We start from the raw sequence: 6,218 nt of genomic DNA on the forward strand, positions 1-6,218 counted from the left end.
GATGGCGGTCAGCACCCCGGAGGGGGCTGCCTGCCCATCGCCGCCCGCCGACGACCACCACGGGATGCCGCCGTCGTCGCCGCCGCAGCCCGCCGATGAGGGTGAGATGACGGCAACCTCGGCGGCCCAAGCGAAGGCAGAAGAAAGGCGCCAGAAGCAGCGTCGGGAGCGCCGCCGAAGACAGGCGGCGCAGGATGCTGCCGCAGCAAGCGCCGCCGAGGAGGTCCGCCTGACGGAAGGGAAGCGGAAGAAGGCATTGAAGGCGCGCTACCGCCGGGAGAGGGCCCGAGCGAGGGTGACGACCCGAGTGGCGGCGGCCGTAGCGCCGCCCTCATCAACGCCGCCGGACCCGTCACCCGCTCGTGCGCTCCCGGCCGCCGTGAGCGCGCCGCCGGCGAGAGCCTCCGCTTCCGCAATTCCGCCCGCCGTCAGGACATCGACGGCGGGGCACGCCGATACCGCTGCCACCCGATGGGGGCCCGGCGGACGCCCGGGGCGGCACCTTTTTGGGGGTGCCGCACTCCAGGCGGGGGCCGTGGGGTCCGGTCGCTGGGCTTGGTGCCTGGCCTGCAANAAAAACGCCACAGTAGTTTGCAGCGTCATTGCTCTACAGTCACGTTTACTTTCTGATGTAAAGTTGCCCTTGTTACATTTATTCTATGTCAACTTATCTATTGTATCAAGAGCATATAAAGAAGGAATACCTTCTTTATTATTATGCTCTTGATTGTATCTTTCTCTTTGCATTTCGGTTACTTTACTCGCTCATTTACGCTTGTATCATGTAACTGCTGTTGCCTTGTTGTAATTCCGCGTGTTCCATGTGTAACTGTTGTTACTTACGGCAATTTCGCTTCTACACAAACCTGCTGAACAATAACCACCTTTCATTAGCTGGTTTATTAAAGTAATGCACATCGACATGCGACATCGTCGACTTCCACGCGGCGACGGGCGCCGGCGGCAAGCACCCGCTACTTGTAGACTACGTACAGCGCCACTTCGCCGCCGCGACGGAGGACGGTCGGTTCGTGCCGCCGCTGTACCTGCAGCATAGCGGTCACAGCCGGACGGTGGTGGGCTGCGAGCGGCGAGCGGACGGCGGCGTCCACTTGCTCGTGTTTGACCCGAGCGCGAGCGCGGAGTCGGTGCGTCGCGCCACGAGCAGCGCCCCCTCGCTGCTGAAGCTGCTGCGGCGGTCTGTGCGGACGCTGCGCGCCCCGCAGTACAAGCTCATCGTCGTGCGCGGCGTCATGACGGCGGAGGAGGAGTACCAGGCGGCTAAGCAAGGTGGGAATCTCGTGCGCATTCCCTAGCAGCAGCCACTGCCCACTGCCGTGACGCCCCGTCTCAACCTTACCTCGCGGGGGACTCCGAGGGACTGTATATATACCGAAGACAGAGCGAGCGAGAGTCGATCATATCGATACATTGGCCCTGTATACGGACGACAGAGAAAGTGAGAGTCGTTCATATCGATACATTGGCAGTGTATATATACTAAAAACTGTAAGAGTGAGTCGATCATATCGATTCATCGGCCCTGTATACGGACGACAGAGAAAGTGAGAGTCGTTCATATCGATACATTGGCAGTGTATATATACTAAAATCTGTAAAAGTGAGTCGATCATATCGATTCATCGGCCCTGTATACGGAAGACAGAGAGAGTGGGAGTCGATAATATCGATAGATCGGTACAGCGGATTGTAGTGGAAAAAGTTAAAACGATTTTACGATTAACCAGGGTAGGTTTACGCACGGGAAACGGGAATTTTTAAATGGGACTTTTTCGACCGGATGTGTTATTTCCTTGTACGCTTTCAATCGATTGGTGCTTCTGGTTTTTAAAGATATCATTACATATCTGCTTGAATGCTATCGACCTATGTTATACATAGGATGATAGGGTGTATTATATAATTAATTATTTTCTGATACATATATTCATGATGGTATTATATATATATTTCATTTTCCATTGTTTTTATATAAATAGGTCTAAACAATGTTTAAATAAATTTTAATATTACAACCATATCATTTTACTGTTATCGATATTTGTCCAGGGTTCGAAAATTAGGGGATGATACTCCATTAGGAGTGTTCCCAACTTTAAGATCATTAATGGTTTAATAATGGTCATTAATGGTATATATATGGTCATGGTCATATATTAGTTTGTGGTTTAATGTTGTTTAGGTTAGGATTAGGGTTGGGATTATCAATCATTAATCATTAATGATATCAAGGTTGGGAACACTCCTAATGGAGCGTTAGCCAAAATTAAGCGTGGAATTGTGCTAATTGTTACTATAAGTTTATAACGACCTCAAACTCGCCTCACTACAACATTTAGCGAGTGGTCTTATTCGCTGTGAATCCATGATTTTTCACCCACTCTAAATTCTAATGAATATCAGAGTATATTATAAGAATATAGGAATCTATAAATGCTCTCTATAACTTACATGTAATGTGCGCAGAGAGCTCGTTTACATACAGTGATAGACTGCTCGCTTGTGTTTTTAAATTTTGACCTTAAATTTATAAACTGTCATGGGTCACTGGGTGTGTGAATTTTTCTAGCATCTTGCCTAAAAACTTAAAAAGTTAGTCGTGACGCACGATCGAATCACTTCAGCAACAGATCTAATCCAAACAGTTGGAGTAGAAGAAGTTTAATTTTACTGCAAACTGATGGTGAAGTCTAGGTTTGAAACCTAAAAGAAGTGAGTCTAATGTTTATAATGTTAAACCTGATACTACTGTACTCATATCTATGTATACATAATCAATAATACCAACCTGTAATACAGGGTTCTGAATTTGACGGGAGACGTTAATATTATGAATCATAATGCGTTTTATTAGATCAGTGTTCAAACGTACAGTTACTTACAAAAAGTTACAAAGAGTTTTCATGGCCACAGGTTAGGTATAGATTCAAAACACCAAAAAAATTACAAACATAACACAGTCCGGTTGTATACCTTAAATATTTCAAGACTTTTTCAATTAATTCCTAGTCCAGCTTCCACTTTGGAAAGAAACTCTAACAGTTGAGTTGCATTAGTTGGTATTCCGCACTGCTCCAGTTCACAGGTGTGCAGTGTGCTCGCTTGTTCACAGAGCCAAGCTGATCTTACATGTGAGTCTGACAGTTCGAGATGTACTTTCTGCTTACATCTGTACAACATCTCCATAGAGTTATTATGCATTGCCATGTGTGATTATAGAGCTAACTCTTCACTTCAAATGTTACTTTAAAATGATTTTTTCTTCTTCGTTTTCTCTCCCGTGTGAGTTCTCATGTGTGTCTTCAGAGTACCCGATTGTGAGAAGGCAGCATCACACAGTTCGCACTTATATGGTTTCTCTTGAGTGTGAGTTCTCAGGTGTGTCTTCACATGACCCAGGAGGGAGAAGGTAGCATCACACAGATCGCACTTATATGGTTTCTCGCCCGTGTGGGTTCTCATGTGTGTCTTCAGAGTACCCGATTGTGCAAAGATAGCATCACACAAATCGCACTTACACGGTTTCTCTTGAGTGTGAGTTCTCAGGTGTGTCTTCACACTATCCAGACGGGAGAAGGTAGCATCACACAGATCGCACTTATATGGTTTCTCTCCCGTGTGGGTTCTCATGTGTGTCTTCAGATTACCTGATTGTGCGAAGGTAGCATCACACAGATCGCACTTATATGGTTTCTCTTGAGTGTGAGTTCTCAGGTGTGTCTTCACACTATCCAGACGGGAGAAGGTAGCATCACACAGATCGCACTTATATGGTTTCTCTCCCGTGTGAGTTCTCATGTGTGTCTTCAAATGAGAAGATTGTGCAAAGGTAGCATCACACAGATCGCACTTGTAGGGTTTCTCTCCCGTGTGAGTTCTCGTGTGTGTCTTAAAATGAGCCGATTGTGCAAAGGTAGCATCACACAGATCGCACTTGTAGGGTTTCTCTCCCGTGTGAGTTCTCATGTGTGCCTTCAGTGTATCCGATTGTGTGAAGGCGGCAACACACAGATCGCACTTATATGGTTTCTCTTGAGTGTGAGTTCTCAGGTGTGTCTTCACACTATCCAGACGGGAGAAGGTAGCATCACAGAGATCGCACTTATATGGTTTCTCCCCCGTGTGAGTTCTCATGTGTTTCTTCAGATTACCCATGTGTGAGAATGCAGCATCACACAGATCGCACTTATACGGCTTCACTCCAGTGTGAGTTCTCATGTGTGTCTTCAGATTACCCGATAATGTAAAGGCAGCATCACACAGCGCACACTTATACGGCTTCACTCCAGTGTGAGTTCTCATGTGTCTCTTCAAAGTACCCGATTGTGAGAATGCAGCATCACACAGATCGCACTTATACGGCTTCACTCCAGTGTGAGTTCTCATGTGTCTCTTCACACTACTCAGAAATGAGAAGGCAGCATCACACAGCTCGCACTCATATGGATTTGACCCGGAATTAATTCTTACGTACTCCATCGGGCTTTTGGGAAAGCTGCCACGTACTGGTCACACACGTCAGATATGTCTACCCTGTCTGGCGTTCAAGTTCCGACTACGTGTTTTGATTCGAAGACAGCCTCGATCGTCTCACTTGTAGAATTCACGTCTTATATATATAGGCTCTCCTACAAATTAGTTAAGATAATAGAAATCAATGCATTGAACACCGCGTATTGATGTAGAACAAAAACGCGCCCTGTTTATGTTTGCAATATAACAGTTTATTCTAAGCATCGAATTAATATTATCTAAACATCACGCGTCATTTAAAGACTGTAAGGTCAAGAACATAATATATCACAAAACTAAACATACTGAATTAATATAAAAAACATCCGTTTACCCAATGAAGTCACTGAACGTCCGTGTGGTGTTCTCGTATCAGACTGATGTTACGAACGTTAATGGTGTGATTATATATACCTGCTGTTATGATGAAACCGGTCTGATATCTTGACACCCGGGTAACCGGTCTGATCTCCTGATACCAGGACACCAGGTGGTCGCTTTCCCTAAATAATTGCAAAAGCAACTGTGTACCTCGCCCACAAACATTGCTGTAAAACTATCTTATGGTCTCTCCTGGGCTTGGTGCGTAAGTGGCATCCACACTGTGCAGGGATGTTGACTGTTATTTCCACAAAAGCAGGATTAACAAGCCTTATAAACAAACACTAACAAGAAATCACCGTATACATAATATTCTTACGTACACCAAGCAATCCCGCATCTGTGACTTCTTGAAGTCTCAGCTCCTCACAGCACCCTGCAACCCTTTCTAATGCATCTCATTTCAGAAATATTAAACAATGCTTGGCGAGACCATACAAATCCTATTTTACAACTGCGTAAGTAATTAAGATCCCAGAGTATAAGAGTGTTTTACGCCATCTAATGGCTGATTAAGCGATGGCTATAATGATGCGGTTATAGCGTAGCTCACTCTAAAAAGCTCACTCGGCTGTTGGTATATATATGCCACCTAGTCTTCTCTATCGACTTAAAATCAGTTCATACATCAAAGCTTCACATTTTCATTGTATAATATGCTATTTTAAACCCATCGCTTGCACGGTGTTGTTATACACTGTATATTCCCTTTACAGTAAGTTACTATGTAGATTTTGCTTGTAAAGAACAAGCTCTAGTTGGTCAGTGTTTCACAAGTAGCATCACATCTAACTAAATCACAACTAACACAGTTGAATATAGTGTGTAACGTCAACTAACATAATGTGCAAAGACGTATTTAAAAAACATCACTCAATAGAATGCCCATGTTTCTTATTTGATAATCTGGCTTGATATCTCTCTCGTGCATACCTGATTTGTTATGTTGTTGTACCCGACGTAGCTCAGGAGAAAACGCCTAGGGACAACTTGGAGAGAAAATCCCGAAATATATAATTACTTAAATCTTAGGATATAACAGAGACACAAAGACTCGTAACAGAGAAACGAAATATGAAGGGACTAAACAATATTCTGACAAAAACAGTTCAAAATATTCTATGATTTTATGTTGTCAAAAGCTTCTGAATATACATTGTGTAGAACATGGCGAAAGTTATTATGAATATGCTTGTTTGTGTTCTGCATCAAAGTTGAATAGTTTCATAACGTTGAAATTGACATTTTCGGGAAAAATCTCACGAGCGTGTGACAATTTTTTTTCGCAAAAGGTCGTATTTATT

At 44.3% G+C, this 6,218-nt stretch overlaps 1 long non-coding RNA gene across 1 annotated transcript in view; it reads right to left on the minus strand.

Moving 5' to 3' along the window:
• Positions 1 to 2,847: 2,847 nt before the first annotated feature.
• Positions 2,848 to 6,218, minus strand: part of LOC106819919 — a 5,211-nt gene continuing 1,840 nt past the window's right edge. The window contains exon 2 of the long non-coding RNA XR_001395520.1: positions 2,848 to 2,994. This is a non-coding gene — a long non-coding RNA (uncharacterized LOC106819919). The remainder of the gene's footprint in view (positions 2,995 to 6,218) is intronic.

This window comes from Priapulus caudatus, unplaced genomic scaffold (genome assembly GCF_000485595.1).
Source record: "Priapulus caudatus unplaced genomic scaffold, Priapulus_caudatus-5.0.1 Scaffold5136, whole genome shotgun sequence".
Classification (NCBI taxonomy): Eukaryota; Metazoa; Priapulida; class Priapulimorpha; order Priapulimorphida; family Priapulidae; genus Priapulus; species Priapulus caudatus.